Source organism: Schistocerca gregaria, unplaced genomic scaffold (assembly GCF_023897955.1).
Source record: "Schistocerca gregaria isolate iqSchGreg1 unplaced genomic scaffold, iqSchGreg1.2 ptg000308l, whole genome shotgun sequence".
In the NCBI taxonomy this organism is placed as follows: domain Eukaryota; kingdom Metazoa; phylum Arthropoda; class Insecta; order Orthoptera; family Acrididae; genus Schistocerca; species Schistocerca gregaria.
This window is the reverse complement of record NW_026061788.1, coordinates 2707077-2731146: the sequence shown is the minus strand read 5'-3', so window position 1 is coordinate 2731146 and position 24070 is coordinate 2707077.

The window sequence follows — 24070 nt, the reverse complement described above, 5'->3', positions numbered from 1 at the left end:
AGATGCTCAGTGGGAAACTAATATGCTAATTTACCTTCCACAGATCGCAAGTGGACTGATCATCGACGTGAAATGAGGGATGAAAATTTAAACGTACTTCTGATCGTACTCTTATTATTTGACACCCTCCCCCCCACTCTCTCTCTCTCTCTCTCTCTCTCTCTCTCTCTCTCTCTCTCTCTCTCTCTCTCTCTCTCTCTCTCTCTCTTTCTAACTCACTCACTCTCAATCGCTCACGCCCTAGTTCTACTAAAAAATTCAATTCATTAATGGTGTCGGAGGAGATGGTTAAATAAATCCTTTAGGCTGCTCTTAAACTGAATTTTGACAGTAGTAAAACTTTTATGGCTGCTGACAAGTTATTGAAAATTCGTTTTCCTGAATGATCGAGACTTTCTTGCACCAAAGTAATTAACTTCCAAATTTTTGTGGAGATTATTCATGTTTCTAGTAAGGAGTGCATGCAATGCGCTGTTGATTTGAAAATAATAATTTGACACAAAAGAAGCTCCTAAGTTGATGTGATACCCAGTAAGAAGCAGTACAAATCAAGTTTTTGTTAACGATTATTGACTTTTTAGCCGGCTGTGGTGCCTTGGACATGAGCTAGGACCTTAAGATTTTGCATGAAAGGAGGACAAGCAGCCGCGTTGCACGGGAGAATGTGAAAAGTGTTCATATGTACTAAAACCTGTAAAATCCGCCCGTTTTTGTCTTATGCTATCGAATCGACTTAAAGCCAGATCGTCTCTTTGGCCGCTCTTCTCTACGAAACGGTTACACTTATCGTCTGCAAAGCTATGTTGCGTGCTGCGGTATCCGGAGACACTGAAAGCACCATAGTAGAACACAGACGAAGCTTCCAAGTTGATGTAATAGCCAGTAAGAAACAGTACAATTCAAGTTTCAGTTATCGATTATTGACTTCCAAGCCGGCTTTGCTGTCTTGGACATGAGCTAAGACCTTACGATTTTGCATGAAGGGAGGTCTACCAGCCACGTTGCACGGGAGAGCGTGAAAAGTGTTTATATGTAGTAAAAACCTGAGAAATCCGCCCTTTCGTGTCATTTGCTATAGAATCGACTTAATGCCAGATCGTCTCTTAGGCCGCTCTTCTCTATGATACGGATACACTTGTGGTCGTCTTCAGTCCTGAGACTGGTTTGATGCACCTCTCCATGCTACTCTATCCTGTGCAAGCTGCTTCATCTTCCAGTACCTACTGCAACCTACATCCTTCTGAATCTGCTTGGTGTATTCATGTCTTGGTCTCCCTCTACGATTTTTACCCTCCACGCTGCCCTCCAATGCTAAATTTGTGATCCCTTGATGCCTCAAAACATGTCCTACCAACCGATCCCTTCTTCTAGTCAAGTTGTGCCACAAACTTCTCTTCTCCCCAATCCTATTCAATACCTCCTCATTAGTTACGTGATCTACCCATCTAATCTTCAGCAATCTTCTGTAGCACCACATTTCGAAAGCTTCGATTCTCTTCTTGTCCAAACTAGTTATCGTCCATGTTTCACTTCCATACATACTTTTATAAACGACTTCCTGATACATAAATCTATATTCGATGTTAACAAATTTCTCTTCTTGAGAAACGCTTTCCTTGCCATTGCCAGTCTGCATTTTATATCCTCTCTACTTCGACCATCATCAGTTATTTTACTTCCTAAAGAGCAAAACTCCTTTACTACTTTAAGTATCTCATTTCCTAATCTAATTCCCTCAGCATCACCCGATTTAATTTGACTACATTCCATTATCCTCGTTTTGCTTTTGTTGATGTTCATCTTATATCCTCCTTTCAAGACACTGTCCATTCCGTTCAACTGCTCTTCCAAGTCCTTTGCCGTCTCTGACAGAATTACAATGTCATCGGCGAACCTCAAAGTTTTTATTTCTTCTCCATGAATTTTAATACCTACTCCAAATTTTTCTTTTGTTTCCTTTACTGCTTGCTCAATATACAGAATGAATAACATCGGGGAGAGGCTACAACCCTGTCTCACTCCTTTCCCAACCACTGCTTCCCTTTCATGCCCCTCGACTCTTATGACTGCCATCTAGTTTCTGTACAATTTTTAAATAGCCTCTCGCTCCCTATATTTTACCCCTGCTACCTTCAGAATATGTAAGAGAGTATTCCAGTCAACATTGTCAAAAGCTTTCTCTAAGTCTACAAATGCTAGAAACGTAGGTTTGCCTTTTCTTAATCTTTCTTCTAAGATAAGTCGTAAGGTCAGTATTGCCTCACGCGTTCCAACATTTCGACGGAATCCAAACTGATCCTCCCCGAGGTCCGCATCTACCAGTTTTTCCATTCGTCTGTAAAGAATTCGCGTTAGTATTTTGCAGCTGCGACTTATTAAACTGATTAGTTCGGAAATTTTCACATCTGTCAGCACCTGCTTTCTTTGGGATTGGAATTATTATATTCTTCTTGAAGTCTGAGGGTATTTCACCTGTCTCATACATCTTGCTCACCAGCTGGTAGAGTTTTGTCATGACTGGCTCTCCCAAGGCCGTCAGTAGTTCTAATGGAATGTTGTCTACTCCGGGTTCCTTGTTTCGACTCAGGTCTTTCAGTGCTCTGTCAAACTCTTCACGCAGTATCTTACGTCTCATTTCGTCTTCATCTACATCCTCTTCCATTTCCATAATATTGTCCTCAAGTACATCGCCCTTGTATAAACCTTCTATATACTCCTTCCACCTTTCAGCCTTCCCTTCTTTGCTTAGAACTGGATTGCCATATGAGCTCTTGATATTCATACACGTGGTTCTCTTCTCTCCAAAGGTCTCTTTAATTTTCCTGTAGGCAGTATCTATCTTACCCCTAGTTAGATAAGCTTCTACATCCTTACATTTGTCCTCTAGCCATCCCTGCTTAGCCATTTTGCACTTCCTGTCGATCTCATTTTTTAGATGTTTGTATTCCTTTTTGCCTGCTTCATTTACTTCATTTTTATATTTTCTCCTTTCATCAATTAAAATCAATATTTCTTCTGTTACCCAAGGATTTCTAGCAACCCTCGTATTTTTACCTACTTTATCCTGTGCTGCCTTCACTACTTCATCCCTCAGAGCTACCCATTCTTCTTCAACTATGTTTCTTTCCCCCATTGCTGCCAATTGTTCCCTTATGCTCTCCTTCAAACTCTGTACAACCTCTGGTTCTTTCAGCTTATCCAGATCCCATGTCCTTAAATTCCCACCTTTTTGCAGATTCTTCAGTTTTAACCTACAGGTCATAACCAATAGATTGTGGTCAGAGTCCACATCTGCCCCTGGAAATGCCCTAGAATTTAAAACCTGATTCCTAAATCTCTGTCTTACCATTATATAATCTATCTGATACCTTTTAGTATCTCCAGGATACTTCCATGTATACAACCTTCTTTTATGATTCTTGAACCAAGTGTTAGCTATGATTAAGTTAAGCTCTGTGCAAAATTCTACCAGACGGCTTCCTCATTCATTTCTTAGCCCCAATCCATAATCACCTACTATGTTTCCTTCTCTCCTTTGTCCTACTGACGAATTCCAGTCACCCATGACTATTAAATTTTCGTCTCCCTTCACTACCTGAATAATTTCTTTTATCTCATCATACATTTCATCAATTTCTTCATCATCTGCAGAGCTAGTTGGCATATAAACATGTACTACTGTTGTAGGCATGGGCTTTGTGTCTATCTTGGCCACAGTAATGCGTTCACTATGCTGTTTGTAGTAGGTTACCCGCATTCCTATTTTCCTATTCATTATTAAACCTATTCCTGCATTACCCCTATTTGATTTTGTATTTATAACCCTGTATTCACCTGACCAAAAGTCTTGTTTTTCCTGCCACCGAGCTTCACTAATTCCCACTATATCTAACTTTAACCTATCCATTTCCGTTTTTAAATTTTCTAACCTACCTGCCCGATTAAGGGATCTAACATTCCACGCTCCGATCCGTAGAATGCCAGTTTTCTTTCTCCTGATAACGACGTCCTTTTGAGTAGTCCCCGCCCGGAGATCCGAATGGAGGACTATTTTACCTCCGGACTGTTTTCCCAAGAGGACGCCATCATCATTTAACCATACAGTAAAGCTGCATGCATTCGGGAAAAATTGCTGCTGCAATTTCCCCTTGCTTTCAGCCGTTCGCAGTACCAGCGCAGCAACGCCGTTTTGGTTAATGTTACAAGGCCAGATCAGTCAATCATCCAGACTGTTGCCCCTGCAACTACTCTTCAGGAACCACACGATTGTCTGGCCTGAAACGGTTACACTTATCGTCTGCAAAGCTATGTTGCGTGCTGCGGTATCCGGAGACACTGAAAGCACCATAGTAGAACACAGACGAAGCTTCTAAGTTGATGTAATAGCCAGTAAGAAGCAGTACAATTCAAGCTTTAGTTATCGATTATCGAGTTTTAAGCAGGCTTTTGTGTCTTAGACATGAGCTAAGACCTTACGATTTTGCATGAAGGGAGGTCTACCAGCCACGTTGCACGGGAGAGCGTGAAAAGTATTCATATGTAGTAAAAACCTGAGAAATCCGCCCGTTTTGGTCTTATGCTATCGAATCGACTTAAAGCCAGATCGTCTCTTTGGCCGCTCTTCTCTATGAAACGGTTACACTTATCGTCTACAACGCTATGTTGTTTGCTGCGGTATGCTTACACACTAGAAGCAAAATTGTAGAACACAGAAGAAGCTTCCAAGGTAATGATATAGACAGGAAGAAGCAGTACTATTCAAGTTTTAGTTATCAATTATTGACTCCTAAGCCGGCTTTGCTGCCTTTGACATGAGCCAAGAACTTACAATTTTGTATGAAGGGAGGTCTACCAGCAACGTTTCACGGGAGAGTGTGAAAAGTGTTCATATGTAGTAAAAACCTGAGAAATCCGCCCGTTTTTGTCATTTGCTATCGAATCGACTTAATGCCAGATCGTCTCTTTGTCCTCTCTTCTCTATGAAACGGTTTCACTTATCGTCTGCAAAACTATGTTGCGTGCTGCGGCATGCGGAAACACTAAAAGCACCATAGTAGAACACAGAAGAAGTTTCTAAGTTGATGTAATAGACTATAAGAAGCAGTACAATTCAAGTAATCAGAAACATTGAAATTAAGTAAGTCCAAATGTTCAGATTGGTGTTTTAGGTCCGATTTTCTCAACAACTTGGTGATCAAACCAGTATATCAGTCCGGAACAAGGACAAAATATTTCCACACTTCTGGAACGAAGGCACAAACGTTTTGCCCAAAATAGTCATTTTTTGTTAACTTGCAAGTATGTGTGAAGGAAGGAATTGGTGTGTAGTCTAGTCAAGTAACCACTCCAATTTTACCTGAATGATAGAATGAGATACTGTTATACAGTAGCTTCCAGAATTCAGAAGGTTACTGAAGTGTATCTAAAAAAAAAGAGGAACTATCCAATATTAAAAACTCTTGTGTCACGAATAATATATATAAAGCAATTGATTTAGTAACAGATGTTGATGAGAACTCAGAGCTTGTATGTATGAAACGTAAAAGGAGACCTCTGTAGGAAAAACAAATTAAGTTTTCGAAAAAACCAAGTGATTTTGTAAAGAAACGAAGACTTTCTCTTCTTATGATTCACTTCTGTTTTGACATTCGATGTACTAAGAGGAGGGTTGCCGAAATTCCTACGTCTTATTTTTTTTATGGAATAATAAGATTATCATTCATAAATATCGGTCTCTGCAGTTATTGTAGTGAACCTTTTAATACTACCGCTCTGAACTACTTAAATGATTTTATACTTTTTAGGTAGATGTATCATGAAATTGTGGTCACGTTATTTGAAAGCAAGATGAACGACATACTTAAGCGGCACATTGCGATAAGCAATTATTCTCCATAGGTCGGACCTGAAGGCCTGTTTTCAGGAAGACCAGTAGATCATCGACAGCAGTGTCGTGCAGTCAACGAGCCTTAAAACAGCGGTTGACGATGGTGTTCAGTAACACCAGGATCTCATACATTGAAAGAATGTAACAGAGTTTGCATAGAGGGTAAATAATAGTAATGGTCCAGTAGATTACAAAGGTTAATTATATATATATGCGCGTACGGATACTGCCACAGGAAGGACACGTTACAAATATGATGCCACGGTGGGGTTAAACTCATAATTATGCGCAGATTATTTTTTTTCATTTATTTGAATATTTCTCTCACTTTTAACTACCCATAAGGAAAGAAACGTTACAGTGGACGCTAGTGTGCCATCTTTCTTGCTGAAGTGGAATATCGCGTTTATTAAATTTTCTTGATAGCTTAACTGAAACTGTTTTCCCTATCCCAGCGAATTGCTGGAAAGTCCGCCCTGAGAGTTCTCTGTCGACTTGTAGATTGTGAGTCTGTCTAATATCCAGAAGTGATCCACGTCGATTGCTGGTACGGAGGGCGCTAGAGTAGATTACACGTGGTATCTGTCACACGATGTTACCCATTAACGCTCGTAACATTGAGTGCCGCACTTCGGGCTTGTGGCGTGAGGCTTTCTTTTCACCTTCGAGCACTGGCGTCGCTACAGCTGTTGGACGTGTCTGGAGTGTGTTTGTAAATATGGCTTCAAAGTTAGTTTCGTCGAATTTTTAAAAATAAAGTAGCTTGGGCTATGGGTGGGAGGGGGGGGGGGGGGGGGGACATAATGCATGCTATCATTTGTGTGTTGATGGGAGGTGGAATATACTGCACTCGACTTCATGTCCACAATCACAGCTACAGCCATCCATCCCTACATCTGGAAACATACATGCAGCAAGCCGGAATAGAGGATGTGGTCACACTCAAAAATTCTTTCTTAGCTTTCCTTTCTACTTTGTCTGTTTTTAGATTCTGGATGCGACAAATTAAAAAGCGCTTCATCTGTTTCGAACTTTGTATTAATTTTGCCCTTGTGGTAACACTATTTAAAATTAAAAATTGTTCTTATAGTCCCCATAAAGTGTACTAAACGTTTATTTACCTTCACATATTCCACCTTCATCGGTTTATAAATCGCTTGACACGTTTCTGAAATTATTTTGGTTGATTACAATGTGATATTAATGTGCCGTGTCATAAACCAGAGTAGCTGTCATGTATCAAGAAATCGCAGTGACACAGTATATTCTTAGAAATGCTGTATGTCCAGAAAACATTCTGTTTTGTAACATGAGAATCCACGTTACTGAGCAAATACTGAAATAATCTCATCCATTCATAAGTAATTTATATGTTAAGACTTGAATTCCTCCTCTTGTAGCTCTCGTAACAAATTTTGCTGAATTCTTTTACTATCTTGACGTAATACCTAGGGCTTCATTCAAGTGTTTACTGTTTCTCTACCGCTTTTCTTCCAAATACACACACAATGCAATTGTGGTGTTTGCAAGAGTGTAAGAAAGAAAGCTGACGCAGTTTGTGTATCAAATTTTAGGGAAAATTTGTAAGAAGCTTTCAAACACAATAGTAAAATTCAAAACGGTGGTAAAGTGGCAGCGTTGTAAGGAACAACTTTTGTTCTTACTGTGTGTTATTTGGAATGGTTGACGGTTGATCGCGTAAGTGGGGACTAGGCGAAGAGGCATCAAAATTTTATTTCGAATGCTAAAAAGGACCAAGGTTCAATTTCACATGTTACAGCAACTGTTAAATACAATCAGCTAAGCACAGTAAGAATTGACCATGCTCTTTCACAAGCAGCACGATTGGAACATTGAAACACAACGAGAAGGTTACAGAAACAGAAGCGGAATAGATGCATTACGACTATCTGCTTTTCAGCATGGCAAAAGTTGTCTCCGAACTCGTGAGGAATCTGAGGCATGAGTGAATAAAATTTTTAGAACTTCTGAAATTCTTCGCTGGATACGAACACTGACGAAAGATTATTTAGCATCATGGAGTACTTGAAGCCACTTTCTGACAATCATTTAACAACTTGTATTATGGATGTTGTTAAAGAACAGATTTCAAGTGAAGTTAAAATAATCCTCTAGAGCAAGTTTCAAGTGAAATTAAGTCCTTTGTCAGTACAAGCCGACGAAATAACGGATGTCTGAAGTAAGCTATTAGTAATTTTTCGTTTTGCAAATAAGGAGAAATATGAGATGGATGTGGTTTTATGACTTAGCTAAAAACTGGTGTGCACAAGGCATAGCCACTGTTTAGCTGCAAGTGCTAAGCAGTTAGAATATTGATAAAAACAAACTAGTATCGCAAACATAAGACGGCTGTAGTGCAATAACACGGAAAAATTGTGTACATCCTATAGTGAAAGAGGCACACCCTCGTGCAGTCTGTATCCACTGCTGTGCACATCAGTTGGACCATCCTCTATGCTTCTAAAAATTACGCAATTAAAATTTTTTATAGCAAACCAGTATTTCACGAATCATAGCCGTTGCGGTAAAACAAGTTAACTTCAGGGGGAAGGGGGATTTAAATTATAAGGTCCTTGCGAAACAAGGTATTTTCATTCACACGCTGTTAAAACCATTTTTCTTCACTACACGGACATGAGCAGCATTGAATGTGAAATACAAGCAAGACTGGGATTATATTTCTTTACATCGACCAATTGGGCTAAATTGTATACTTGATCACCAGACTTCTCTTTTTCTACTGCAGGTGTACAAATAGATTTTCCAGCATACCAGTATCTTGTTCGACATTTTGCAAAGTAAATCTGTAAGCCTGAAATAGAAAACTGCATTAAGGCTAGTGAGAGACTAATATGTATGAAACGCAAAGTGGAAGGTAAGAAAGAGCCTTACAATTTCAGCAGGAGTATTTGAACTAGTGTAACGAAACAGAAATATGTATTTAGAAATGGAGAAGGCTAGTATTAGAGGTAATCGACACAGTAATAGTAAACACGGAAACTAGATTCCAGGACTACCGTGAAACAATTTCCCTATGCGTAATGTTGAAAAGCTACTTAAAATGTATCCTTTGACAATGAGAAACTGAAGAGAAGAAACTTTATTTACAGCAGTGAGGATAAATGTCTGGAGCTTCATGACATCCTTCAGTCCATTGTAAACAATTGATTTAAAAAACGTGTTCTCCGGAGGAGTGTAATGACTGTCGTTGCTTCTTGCAATTCCACGAACCACCGTGTCTTGCAAAACAAGCGTGAGTACGTTGAAACGCGTTGAAGCCTACTTCCACAACACAATGACAAATGACACTGTCAAGCATCACTGTGTTGGCTGTAGAGAAGAGAACTCCGAAATCAAATCGACAGGATTTCATATCTCTCGTCACCGGTCTACGCCCAGGAAAAAGGGCTGCAGGATAGAACTTTATAAAAAGGTGTGAGGGTGTATTAATAAGTATTATATCCTGATGAATGTATAGCTGTTAAATGCTTTTTGCATTTGTTTATAACAATTGCTGTAGTAATTTGTCTTACGAAGTATGTAAGTTACTTTCGCATTGTTTATTGGAATTGATAACGTTTATGTCAACGTCTTTTATTTTGCTTAACCGTGCTGTACTTCTTCAGTCAAGTATAAATCGCTTTGCAGGGAAATGAATCACTTTAGTCAATTGTAGGGATACAACAGCCCTGAATTAGAGGTGCGCTCAAACCCTACCATTGGCTAGAAATCGTAATGTAGCGAGATGTTTCTCCTCGGAGCTTACAACCTATGATGAATTCATTTTTGGTTAAAAACGGTTTGATGCTCAGCAGTTCTTAAATAATTACGAATATCATTAGCTACCGTCTAAGTAACAACGTAGTTAAATTTCATTCCTGCAATTAGTCGCATCTTTGCCTTGGTTTGAGTAACAAGGCCAGAAAATCCTAGATAAATGCTGGCAAACTCCAGTTTCTGTTCCTTTGTAAAACCAACCGGAATCGCGTAGATATTTATCATACGAACAAATCACATGAGGCACCGTGATTGCGTTGTGCAAGCGGTTACGAAATTGGTCCGTTGGTCGGTCGGCCGACAGATATAATAGTGCGTGTGGAGGGGCCTTAGCAGAACGATTTTCAGTGCAGCCCAGTCCCGTTCGCGCCATATTTACACACCTTTTGTCGTAGTTAGCAGACTAAGCATAAAAACCAAAACTTCGAGGTAAATGGAGACCCCCCCCACTACAGGTCCAGGGGTTGGAATAGACCCGAGGTATTTCCGCCTGTCGTAAGAGGCGACTAAAAGGAGTCTCACGTTTTGGCCTATATGTGGTGGTCCCCTCTATGAATTGGCCTTAATTTTTCAAAATTTTCCCGAAGAGCGAGCCAATTTAGGAAGGACGCCTTACATGGAGTATAGCATTCATGTGCTCAGACTTACCGCATCCTTTGTCGACGTGGATCTGCACTTCTGCTCATTCTCCTACTGTTGGGCGAGGCCACCCTCCTGGGTGCGTATTTTTCCATAAACTGTGCAGTATCGTTTTCTATACCGACGATTATAATGGACTTGTTCGCTTGGTTGCACCTGACATCTAGCACGGTAGCTTGCCCATTGTAGGGGGGCCGCTATGTACCCTGTCAGTTGTAGCCCTCTGACCACACCCTCTGATGCCTGTGCCATTAACTCCCCATGTATGCCCAGTCACGGTATTTACTCGCTTATGACAAGCTGGGGATGTTTCTGTAACCACAAGAGCTTACATATGGTCGAGGGTATCATATTTTACAGGGACCTTATTTTGCAGTCTGACGATGAGCTGCGCGCAAATTTGGAGCGGCGCCGTGTTCATTTCGTCCAGCGTGTCCACTGGGGTCCGAGGTATAATCAGGTTGCCACCGCTGCTTTCGTCTTGGCCTTCGAGGGTGATACATTGACAGAGAAGGTCAACGTGACGGTCTAATACTGTGTTGTAAAGCCCAATGTTCCTCACACGATGCGGTGCGTTAAGAGCTGCAAGTTTGGACATATACAGCTGTACATCCAGCGTCACATGTCAAGATTCTGGATGCCCTTCACATCCCAATACTACATGTGCCACGCCTCCAATCTGTCAAACTGTGGAGAGCATCATTCGCCTTGCTCACTACACTGCAGGATTCTCCAGAAAGAAAGGAAAATCATGGACTAAAACACACTGGACAGAATGACCTACACTGGGGCTAAGAGAAAATTTGAATGCCTGCATCCTGTGCCTGTGACATTGTACCACGACTGTTGTAACATCGGCGTAATACGATCAGCTCTGCCAATCATAGCCACCTCTCAGAGCCAAAAGATGTTCCTTGATGGTGGAGGGCATTTCCCTCCCTATTGCTCCTGCACCACCTACTTTGGAAGCAACACTCCTCCAACCATCGGGGACATATGCTTCTCCATCTTGGAAGGGAACAGAAGTCTTCCTCGCTTCTCTCGCTAGGAAGGGGTCCCCTTCCCAGGTTTCTCCTAGTGGGAAATTTGACACCTGCCAGTGACTGAAGAGCCCAAAAGCAGCTTGTAGAAGGGCTTCACGCTCATTCTCAGTCCAGGAGACTGAATCAGTGAAGTTCTCCCAGCCAGGGAAACCCAAGGTGCAGTGAGAGAAATCCAAAAATAAAACCACTAGGACCAAGCTGTGTGTGTGTGTGTGTGTGTGTGTGTGTGTGTGTGTGTGTGTGTGTGTGTGTGTGTGTGTGAGGGTCTGGCGGGATATAGGTCCTCAGTAAATGCATAAATCACCATCCCATGCACACACACACACACACACACACACACACACACACACACACACACACACACACACACACACACACACACACACACACACACACACACACACAGACATGACGGTTATAGACTGCTCAGAGTCACATGCTGCCGCCGGCTTATTGCCTGAGGCATAAACCACTTCATTGAATGTTCCATGCTTTCACAGTGTCACGATGACGTCATTCTATAGTGGAATTACAGACCTTATTCCACCACCTGGATGAGCTACGGCAACAGTTGGGCTTTACACCTGCTATCTGTATTGCCCTCCAGGAAAGCTGGTTTTTGACAATGCGGACCCTCTGCCCTCCATGGCTAAACAGATATTACAGTAACTGTAGCGGCTACAATAGGGTGTCAGGTGGAGTTTTCGTTTATGTCCTAAACTGTCTGTAGTGAACCTGTGCCCCTTCAAATCCCCCTTGAAGCTGTGGCTATCAGAATAGGGACGATGGAGGATCTTACTGTGCAATATATACCTTCCTCCAGATGGTGTCGAACCCCTAGATGTATTAGCTGCACTGATTGGTAAAATCTCCGAAAAGTGGGAAAGGTTTAGGGAGTTAATCAACCATAACCCCTTGTGGGTTGTCATTGTGCTTATTGGCCAAGACAGAGATGTCGAATCTTTGTCTCAGTTCGACCTCCGCCTCTTAAATACTGGGACTGCTACACATTTCAGTGTGGCTCGTGGTAGTTACTCAGCCATCGATTTGTCACTTCAAACCCCAAGACTTCTCCCATCAACCCACTGGAGAACACGTGACGACCTGTGTGGTTGTGACCACTTCCCCATCTTTCTGTCACTGCCCCAGTATCATGCTCATGGACGGCTGCCCAGATTGGCTTTAAACAAGGCGGAATGGGAATCTTTCACCTCTGCTGTCACCGTTTAATTTCCCCCACACAGTTACATTTAAGTGATGGTTGAGCAAGTTACTACAGCAATTGTTTCTGCAGTAGAAAACTCAATCCCTCGTTCTTCATGGTGCTCAAGGCGTAAGGCAGTCCCTTGGTGGTCGCCGGAAGATGCTGAAGTAATTAAGGAGCGCTGGAGATCTCTACAGTGGCATAAGCAGCACCCTGCCATGGAGCACCTCATACAGTAGCCTTTAAATAGCTCTGTGCCCGCGTTTGGCAACTTATCAAACGACGGAAGCAGGAAAGTTGGATGAGATACATCTCGACCATTAGACGCCATACGTCACCTTCCCACGTCTGGGCAAAGATCAATCATCTTTTTGGGTACCAGACCTTAACAAGTGTTACTGGTGTTAGCGTAAATGGCGTGTTATCTACAGACACAAACGCGATTGCCGAGCACTCTGCCGAGCACTCTGCCGAGCACTCTGCCGAGCACTCTGCCGAGCACTCTGCCGAGCACTCTGCCGAGCACTCTGCCGAGCACTCTGCCGAGCACTCTGCCGAGCACTCTGCCGAGCACTCTGCCGAGCACTCTACCCTGGAAAATTACCCCCAGCCTTTCACACACTATAAATGCGGCGTTATAGGGTTCACTGTGGCGTGTATTGACTGAGGTGATGTTCTCGTCCAGCCGCAGTTAAAGTGGGAGGTCCTCAGTGCAATTGCATATTGCCCTGACAGAGCTCCTGGACATGATCGGATCCACAGCCAGATACTTAAATGTCTCTCATCTGACTACAAGCGATATCATCTCGTCATGTTCAACCGGATCTCGAGCAGTGGCGTCTTTCAATTGCAATTGCAAGGAACAACATCATTCCGGTGCTCACACCCGGTAAAAACTCGCTTGACATGGTTAGCTGTCGGCCCATTATCCTCACCAACGTTCTTCATAAGCTGCTGGAATGTATGGTATGTGGGCGGTTTTGTTGGGTCCCTTTAGTCACATGGCCTACTGGCTCCATATCGGGGTGGTTTCTGCCAGGGTCGCTCTACCACTGCTAATCTTGTGTCCCTAGAGTTTACCATCCAAACGGCCTTCTCCAGACGCCAACGCCTGATTGCTGTCTCCATTGATTTACGAAAACCATATGACACGACCTGGCGATATCACATCCTTGTCACATTGTATGAGTAGTGTCTCTGGGGCCACTCTGGATGTTCATCGGAAACTTCTTGTCACTCCATGTCCGAGTTGGTGCCTTCCATAGTACGACACATATCCAGGAGAATGGAGTTCCACAGTGCTCTGTATTGAGTGTCTCTATTTTTAGTGTCTCTATTTTTAGTGGCCTTTAACCATCTAGGAGCAGCTGTTTGTTGGACTCTCCATCTCACCTTCCCTGAATGCAGACGACTTCTGCATTTAGTACTGCTGCTCCAGTACTGGTGTTGCTGAGCATCACCTACAGGGAGCCATCCTCAAGGTGCAGGCATGGGCTATAGCCCACAGCCTCCAGTTTCCAGACGCAAAGTCGTGTGTCATACACTTCTGTCGGCGTCGTACCATTCATCTGGACCCAGAACTTTACCTTCATGACGATCCACTCACTGTAGTGGAGACACACACATTCTTAGGGCTGGTTTTCGTTGCTCGATTGACTTGGCTTCCTCATCTTCGTCAGCTTAAGCAGAAGTTCTGGCAGCACCTCAATGCCCGCCGACGTCTGAGCAACACGAACTGGGGTGCAGATAGATCTACGCTGCTGTGGCTCTACGGAGCCCTTGTCCAATCACGAATTGACTATGGGAGTGTGATTTAGGGTTCGGCAGTGCCCTCAGCGCTGAATTTACTCGACCCTGTGCACCACTGTGGGGTTCGATTAGCGACAGGAGCGTGTAGGATGAGTCCGGTGACCAGTGTACTGGTGAAGGCTGGGATCCCTCCATTATAAATTAGACGTGCAAAATTGCTCGCCAGTTACATTGCACACATTTGTAGTTCTCCTGAGTATACAAATTACCCTCTCCTTTTCCCTGCCCACGGCATTCCACCCCCCACAACAGCAACCCAAAACCAGGGGGTTAATGATTACGGTTTGCATTCGATTGCTTCTGTCTGGAGTCCTTGCCTGTTCTACCTCTCCTCGAGGTCCATTCACGTACATCTCCATGTTGTAAGCCTCAGCCACAGCTTTGTCTAAACCTTTCACGTGGCCCTAACGACTCCATTAACCTTGCGGCTCTCCACTGTCACTTCATCTCTATTCTTGACACGTACTGAGGCGACAAATTGGTTTACGCTGATGGCTCGATGGCTGATGCTCTCGTCAGCGTCGCGTATGTCCATGGAGGACATAATGAACAGCATTCCTTCCCGATGGCTGCAGTTCTTCCACGGCGGAGCTGTTGGCTGTATCTTGAGCTTTTGAGCAGATGTGTTCATGCTCTGGGGAGTCGTTTCTGTGTGCCAACTCCTTGAGCAGCCTACAAGGTATCGACCAGTGCTCTCCTCGTCATCCGTTGGTAGCGATCATCTAGGAGTTCATCTACGCCCTGGAACGGTTCGGTCGTTCATTGGTGTTTCTCTGGACCCCTGGTGACTTCGGAATCCCAGGCATCAAACTTGCTGAGAGATTGGCCAACAGGCTACGTGGAAACCACTCATGGAGATCGGCTTCTCTGCAACTGACAAGCTTGCTGTACTACGCCGCAAGGTTTTGCGGCTTGGGAGACGAAAAGGCATAACCTCAGCATGCACAACAAACTGCGTGCCACTAAGGAGACTTCGAATGTGTGGCAATCCTCCATGTGGGCCTCTCGTATGGACTCTGCGGTTCTCTGCCAGCTCCGCATTGGCCCCGCTTGTGTGACACATGGCTGCCTCCTGCACCGTGATTACCTACCTCAGTCAGTTTCGGTGTGGCGCCCGGCTGACGGTGGCCCATAACTTGGTGAGCTGTCCTCCTTTGGCTGCCCTGTGACGGACTCTTCAGCTACCGGACTAGTTGTGACTTCGTAGGCTTTCCCGGCGTAATAAGTCTTGAAAATCTCTTCGGGTTTGCTGCCGGACTAGTTGCCATTAATTTCAACTGAAAAAGCCTCATTGGCTAATTTAGGTTTAAGTTTTATTCGTGAGGGTGGGTTTTATCATTCTTTATAAGTTTCAGCTCTAAAGCTTGTGTGGTGGATGTTTTCATGTGTCGCAGAGTGGCTAGCTTTTTCCTTTTTGTTCTCGTGGTGGGTCAGCCACGATCATCTGCTCATGTTTTTATCTGTTCTATCTTGTTTCTTGCTCCTCTGTGGCTTTCTTTTCCTGTTTTGTCCATGGTAGTGTTGATTGTCCTGTTCTTCTCCTGGTTCCTCCATTCTCCTGTTACCGTGCTGTACATCTCTTTTATTTCCCCTGTGTAATAATTTTGTTGGGAACGAGAGACCGATGACCTCACAGTTTGGTCCCTTCCCCCCTCTTTCAAACCAACCAACCTAAATGGAGGAAACCTGTAGTAAGTGGTTGACAAGAATGAATATTTTTAGACCATTTGGATGTGTATTACGCTCTCGTATTATACACAAGCAACGGAAAATTTTATCCATATGTTACGCAAGTTTCATCGGAGTTCCTCGTCCGTGTAAAATCTGCAAATGTAGCACAGCATAGAGGTTAAATGAAAAGAACCGAAAATTTTTTAGCGTTTAGTGTTTCTGAAGTGTTTGCAGTAAGAGCTGATAGCGGAAAATGAAAGTATGACGTTGTTACGTAGGATTACATTGCTTTATTGTTAAAAACCATTTCATTGCTTGTAGTTTAGGTAGAGAATTTGTGTTCACATTGCCATCGAGGGCTTAGATGTAGGCTAATTGCTCTCGTGCCGTCGAAATCAAAAGAGACGCCTTTACAATATTAAAGGCTCAATAACTCGCGTTGAATATTTGTAGAGTTCAACTCATACTTAGTTGACACATATATCGTTCGGAGCTAGGTGGCCTCTCTTTACAGGTTGAAAGAATTCTCTTGCTTAACGTAAATTTCATTCCCGGAATATTTCCGAAATCCTCATTTTCAGGATGTTACCTTTAAACTTCCGTGCAAGCGCGCAGCCAGTGGTATCGGGTTTTCTGTATGAATCGTTGTCTTCACTGCTGCGTATTCCTTTGCTATTGTAATTTTGCAGAAGAAATTTTGTAACACAGATGAAGTGACGTCTTTGATTTCACATTACGTGTATTAACGAAGCGCAAGTCAACCGTGTGGAAACATTTAGACGTAGAAATGTAATCGTAATTTGATGATAAATTAACCATTTTAGTCTGTTGTACTAAACTGATAATGAATTAGTGTTTTTCAAAGTAGAGAACAGCCAGAAAATATTATGTATGTTACAGAAGTTATTCCGAAGTACCGGTCGGTGCGCATTATTCTGCCGTTTTGGGAAAGGTGAAGTGTGCGCGGTGACAGTTGCTCGCCTGTGACATCCGCCTCTCGTGCTAAGACAGGTTTCCTTGGGTGCAGAAACGTGTTGCAGCGTGCTGCGGAATACGGTTGCGTCATTCTGTGTGACGCTGGCTGCGTGGTCCTGCGTGAAACGTCTACCAAAGTGCGGGGAAAAAAAAAGAAAAAAAGTGGCGGCGCGTGTTGCTCTCACTGTCCTTTGGAGAACGTCCATCTACCTCTATAGTCTTCAGGTTTTCTGCACACTCACTGTGTGTAGGTAGATACTGGATTAGCCAACAGAAATAGCGTTGGCGAAAATTCGGCTAAGTGCCCACCACGAAAAAGCCACAACTCCAGTCCATGGGCAGAAACCGAAAGTTAAACTACCGAGCGTTCGGGTTTCTTGCGTGTCTCGTTCGGGAGAGTCTAAAATTTCTTTCTAGTTGTTTTGCCTCCATAACACTGAAAATATCGGGTCGGAATAAATATCTTGGGCTGCTTTCAGGTGTGAACTTTTAACGGAAAATCAGCGATATGGCGTAAATAAAGTCCGGATATTAAATACGGGCTTGATGGCAGTTTTCTGAGTCCGAAAAAGTCGCTGACCCACGACTACTTGAGTCAATACATTGTGTTCAGTAGGCGTCTTATAGAGAAGTGGTCAACATAATGTGTAGCAATCTGCAAGAAACATGCCAAGCGGAATTCATGTTGAAAGGTTCGCACACGAATATCTCCTACATCAAGCCACTCACAAAACTCGAACTTCCACAAAATTCTCAGCACTGCAGTCGCTTTTCGTCAGCAATGAGAGAACCGATCAACTGCGCGAATTTAATAATTTTCAACTACAAATTTGATTCTTGAGATTTAACAAACGTTAACCGGAATACGGCTCCAAGGCGACTATATCGTCTCCTAGATCTAAGGCGCAAAGCCTAATCAAAGGCGCGGCGAATACTGAATTCCTATTGGCGACGCAATCATTACAAGATGACAACTAGTAATAATTTGCTACGTTATAGTGGTATTTATAATTAGACGACTGTGCATGATAGCGATACGACAACTACTCTCTAACACCTTTTCTTAATTCATTTAAAATATGCTATGGAAATGCAGAAGCATTTAAGCTTTTAGGAGGAGTTGGTTTTTCTCGATACTCGCCGTTTACCACGTCTCGTCTCCTAACCTGTGTCGTACGACATACTTGTATACTCAGCTTCAGTGGTACACGTCGATAACGTGAGGAAACATTTTGGCTAATAGCCAGTAACACTGAAGTACAAATTAATATAACATGACGAGGAATTTTAGGAAGCCAACATTCGAGATGTAGAGGTGGTGAAACTTTTACCTTTATACTTTTCGTGAGGGGGAGGTGCGGCGGTGAAGGGAGTAACAGTTTCGGAAAAGAATTAATTTGTTTTTGCAATCCGTTGGAGGTCGGTGGGTGCCACAGTTTACCCTTTACTGGCGCGACACGAGTTTCAGTGGGCTGTGATCAACAGTTTGCTTCTACACGCACGACAGCAGTAGCGGAAGCAGCTAAAGCAAAACATGCAGCTCTGTGATCGAGTGGAAAACCTGTTCGTTTTGGCAGTCAGAAAGTACATCGAAATTATGGAAGAGGAATACTGAATATTACCGGAAAGGGTATTCACAAGTGTTATGCAGCCAATGTTCATAAAACGCGAAGGACGGGGCATAACATTTCAGTAACAAAATTGCTCGACGATGCGGAGAGACAAAAGGTCCCACAACTTCACAACACAGACTTAGGTCGCTTTGAGTCGGTATCTACGGCAACAACGGTGTAAGACAGTGACAAATTCGAAAGATAAGGAAACCAGTTTAGAGAGCAAGAACAGCGTATCATCGGTCTCTGGGAATCGAACGAAATGAAATTCACTTACGTAGAGAACAGAAGGCGGAATGCTGATATTAGAAGGCAACAGCGGAAAAATACTGAAATTCGGACATCGTTCTAAGACTATTCGTTGTAACAAGGAACATGAACTTCCATCCTCCCTGTTAACAATTCTGGAACAAATGGAGAATCTGTTTTGTGTCGCAATACTTGGGTACCTTTGCTTGATAATGAACTCAGGCACTCGTGGAGAGCTGAACAAGTGCTACAAACTCTTCATAACAGTAAGTTATTTGTGGACATCGTCACCGATAAGAACAGGATGCGTTACACGACAGAGCGAACACACTTTGCCGAAGAGGTTATCAGAATAGTGTGTACAGCAGTCACGATTTGGAACAGACCGTTACAGGATCCGGGATCGATGCGGTGAAGTTTTCCAATCTTTCGTGGCCCTGCTGTGAGAAAATAGGCGCATCTCGCACGTAGACCCACATACGAACTACCTGGATCGCCCGTTTGGTGCCCTGAAGAGTTGGTTTGCCAACTGAAACTCTAGTTCGTAAGTGAGTAAGTGGACAGATGTGAGCTCTGTTGACACTGTGCTGTTGGCTTTTGTGTCACTGGGGGTTTGAGTCACTGGGTCGACAGATTGACCATATTTCGTACTGACAGGATACCAAAATTCCCTTCTCGCGGGAGAGGGTCTGTGCAGCGATAGCAGCAACGAAGAGGAATCACGTAGACATGGCAACGAGCGCGTGGAAGTGCTAAGAGGCTAGAGGGAAGAGTGCCTTCAGTATGGAAAAAGATAATTTTACCAAATGGCAGAAAATGGGTCAGCAATATGGGAAGCTCGGTGGCCTGTATGCCTGCTAAAGACTTCGTGCAGTAAGACATTCCTGTAAGGCTGCGGTCACGTCGACGACGGTATCTGTGCATTTTACATCGACCGAGGATCTTTCCAAACCAGTAAGTCGCTACGTGCGCGGTCACAGGGTAGCCGATGTTACCGCCCGATCGTGCACATTTCGGATAATTGCTGAAATTCATATGTTTTTCTTGGCATATCGGCCGACATTATATGAAGCAGACTGCAAGAAACAGATCGGTAAGAGGCGTTTGTGCCATTTTGTGAATGAAAAGTCATCGGGATATATTTTGGTATCAATAGATTGAAATCTCAGCTTTGTCGGAAACCACCCGTAGGATAAATCATTATCGGGAATTGTAAGTGTAACTTTACTTTTTAACGTCAAAGAATCTGTTAGAGAGGGATGCTGCATCTCACGGTTAGTTGCTTTAGTGGATATATCTTGGGCTGTGATAAGTGGACAAAAGTTGCATAGCTATTATTACTACTGCTACCAACTGGGGCTATGTCGGTAGTGTGATGGTTGCATGAAGGGGTTTCAGATGTGTGTGTTTCTTCATTTTTCAGTCTGTAGGTGAGCACAACATCAAATAAATTCGGCAACACATTAACTGTAATCTTGCTGTTAAAGGTTACCACGAATCATCGAGAATATATTGTACCGAAGACTCGTACGTGACTCACTTTCGGATAACGGAAGATGATTTTCAACACCAGCAGAGGTGTGATTAGGATCTAATAAAATCCGACAATCTGAGGGTGCAGTTCTGGCTAACGTAAAACGGGAAATTACACGACTGTATTTGCCATCTGGCGTTTACATCTTTCCAATACTGAGACCTATACGACGTTCTGACAAGTTCTTGTCACGTGTTGCATGCTATTCAGGCTACAATGCCCTGAAGATTAAAAAGCTACTTATTCCACTCCTGCGACCCACATAAAGTACGACTAAGGATTGCATTTCTTCCATACCGAATTTTGGAGCTACGCTTCGTTCAACCCCAGCGGGTTTGGGGTCAGAATAGGCCCAAGGTATTCCTGCCTGTCGTAAGAGGAGACTAAAAGGAGTCCCTCCCCCTCAAGGGGGTAGTTTGCGACTGTGTCCGGAGACGAACGGTTCAACGACTTACGTTTGATGTCATTTTTGTTTTTGGATTATTCTGGTTTCTTCCTCCCTTTCTTTGTTTTTCTTTCATTTCTTTTTCCTTCCATTCCTTTTCATTCCTTTGTTTTCCTTCCTTTGTTTTTCTTTCCTTTGTCCTTCTCCCTCCATCACTGTATTCCTTCCTTTTTTCCTTGCATTCTCCTCCTCCTCCTCCTCCTATTTCTCGCCTTCTCCTCCTTCTCATCCTCATCATCACTTTCTCCTCCTCCTCCTCCTCCTCCTCCTCCTCTTCCTCGACTTGCCCTTCCCTTCCTCGACTTCTCCTCCTCCTCCTCTTCCTCATCCTCGACTTCTCCTCCCTCCCTGCCTCCTCCTTACCTTTTTGTCCGCCCTATTGTCTCCAGCTCAGCGTTTAAAACAGTCTGTCCTTTCCCTCCCTCTCTCCCTTTTTTTCTATTCTTCTTTCCTCCCTGTGCGTGCCTGAAGGCCGACCCACGCATTCACACGCATAGCTGGTGACGGCGTAATGCGTAATTCCGTACGCCCTGGGTAGGCACGTAAGGTTCACACGTACCCCCTGGTAAAGGCCAGGCCCGGGTAGGGATGATCGCCTGAGCTGACACCTTCTGACTATGCCGATTGTTCCCTCAGTCCATTTCTCGGGAAGTGTGACCTGAGGTGTAAACATTCACCTAAGGCAGGAGCACCCTCTGGGAGGGTCCCAACAAGGAAGGAGCACGCCATCTGAGATTGTGGCAATCATAGGGGATTCATCCGCAATGAATTCTTCTTCTTCTCCTTCTCCTCTCTCGACTTCTGCCATAAAAACGGAAACATGACCGGCCACCAGTGACAAAAGTACTGCCGCCTGCCCCAAAGTTTCTCGTAGTTTCTAGATCTGAGGATGAAAAAGATTTTTCATCTGTCAACCCCTTCGTTATTCATAATTGCGTAGATGTCATAGGTGGATCTGACAAGTCTTGCACCAGGATGCGTAACTGTACCTTGTTGTTGGAAACTGAGAGCGCCTTTCAGGCACAAAAACTCCTTCGCGACACACTCCTGTACACGTTCCCTGTCCAGGTGGGGGCTCACTGCACTTTGAATTCATCTCGTGGTGTGGTATCTACTAGATCACTTGATGGATTGATTGACGAGGAGATTCAGTCTTTCCTCGCTGAGCAGAGCGTGACAGCTGTCCATAGGGTCATGAAAAAGGTCGACTATGACCTTGTAATGACCCAGACAGTTTTCTTGCCCCCCTATGGGGTCCACAACTTTTTTGTGGATACGTGTGTGGCGAGCAAGGGGCCCTGAGCTATTGCAGCCTTCTTTCTCTCCAGGGCTGCATTTCCTTTCATTTCCCCTCCTTTCCCCTCCTTGTTTCTTTCCCCTCGCCCTCTCCTCTCCCTCTCTTGGCGGCCTTGCTTAAGTTGGCCCCTGCTAACCTCCTGGTTCTGTTGGTTTTACAATTTGGCTTTGTTGCATAATCAGCTCCTCCTATTGGCATTCCCTGGTCCCCCTCTGGGGTTTGACCCCCATTCCTAAATTTTTGCTCCATAGTGTGAACCATTTGGGGAAGAGCACCTTACCTAGTGTCTCCTAGTACATTCCACCTTCTCTTTTACGTCGTTGTCTGATACTAGGTTGCATAGCCAGCACGGTAGCCAGCCCATGTGGTGGGGTCGCTATGTACCCTTTTGGTTGAGCCCCCTGAACACACAGGGATTACACTTCTGATACCTGAGCTGTGACCTCCTCATGCATGCCTTGGAGTGGTTGCTCGTCATGCTGGAGCATCGGAACTCCTGGCAATGTCGGCCATGCCAGATGGCCCTTGCTGTGGTTAGGTGGCACCTGTGAGAAGAGCCCCTGATCTGAGTTGGTGGTATCAGGGCGGACGCTATGCAAATGAAATGCATATGGGTCCAGAACTCTGGCTGTTCTTCTGCAGCTGTCTCTCAGCGTAGAACTGATTCTTAAAGTGCTTCTTCTCTTGCCCGCTTCGGCCTTCCCTTCCATGACTACCCCCTGGGAAGAGGGTCAGGCCCGTTGGCTACTGGCGAAGCACTTCCCCCGTTATCCAGTTTGCACCAGGACTGATGGGGATACTTTCACCAATACCAACTTTATATTTTGTGTAACACATGGAAGACAATTTTGGTGAAGTGGACTCCCTGATCAAGATGAGGTCAGGTTTGTTGCTGATCAAAATTGCTTCACTTGCCCAATCTATGGCCCTTTGTGCCTGTACCCATCTTGGATCAATGTGTATTTTTCACACGGTCCTCATCCTTCAAACTGATGAGGTACTTCGGGACAATCTCGGATGGCGGGGTGTTCAGATTGTTCGGCGTGTTCAGAAGGGTTCTAAAGACAGTCGTATTGATACTGGTGCCTTTATCTTGGACCCTGAAGGGGATACCCTGCCTGAAAAAGTTAAGATTATGTTTTATCGATGTGATGTGAAGCCGTACTTCCCACCACCTATGAGCTTGCGTTTTGGACACGTCTTCCTGCTGTTCACAGGCCCCTCTCTGTGGTGACTGTGGACGTCCACTCCATGTGTTACCCCTCCTGTGTGTGTAAATTGTCATGGTAGTCATTCTCCACGTTCACCCGATTGCCCAGTATATAAGAAGGAAAAGAAGATACAGGAGTATAAGTCCCTCGATTGATTAACCTACACAGAGGCCCGTAAGAAGTATCCAGGTCTTCAGCCTGTGTCCATGACATCTAGTTATGCTTTGGTTTCATCTTCACCCCTTCCTCACCCCCATCTCGGACCCCTCGCCTCCCCCCTCCCCTGCAGCTCCAGCACTTTCTTCTCTGGGCGGTGCTCCCCTCTCCAGCCGGAAAAGTGTCCCACTCCTTCGGCGTCTGCCGGTCAAGGCGCCTATTCAGGATGCCCCTTCCCAGCACCTTCCAGGCCAAAGCTCTGCTGCATCGTGACGACCGCGAGAGCCGCGGTCTGTCGGCCCCCAGGTTGCCCGGTCTTTCTGTTCGCGATATTGCAGCAGCTTGCTCCTTTATGCCACACGGCCCTCCTAGATCTCAAAGAGAAAAGAAGAAACAAAAGTCCGAGACAAAGAGCCTCTGGTGTCAGCAGAGGTCCTCGTGTTGAGTTTTATTCAGGGGTTTTTTATCGTATGATTTGAGTGTTTGTCCTTTTCTTTCCTGTATTGACTTGGGCCTTACGCCTGTGGTTTTAAACTGTG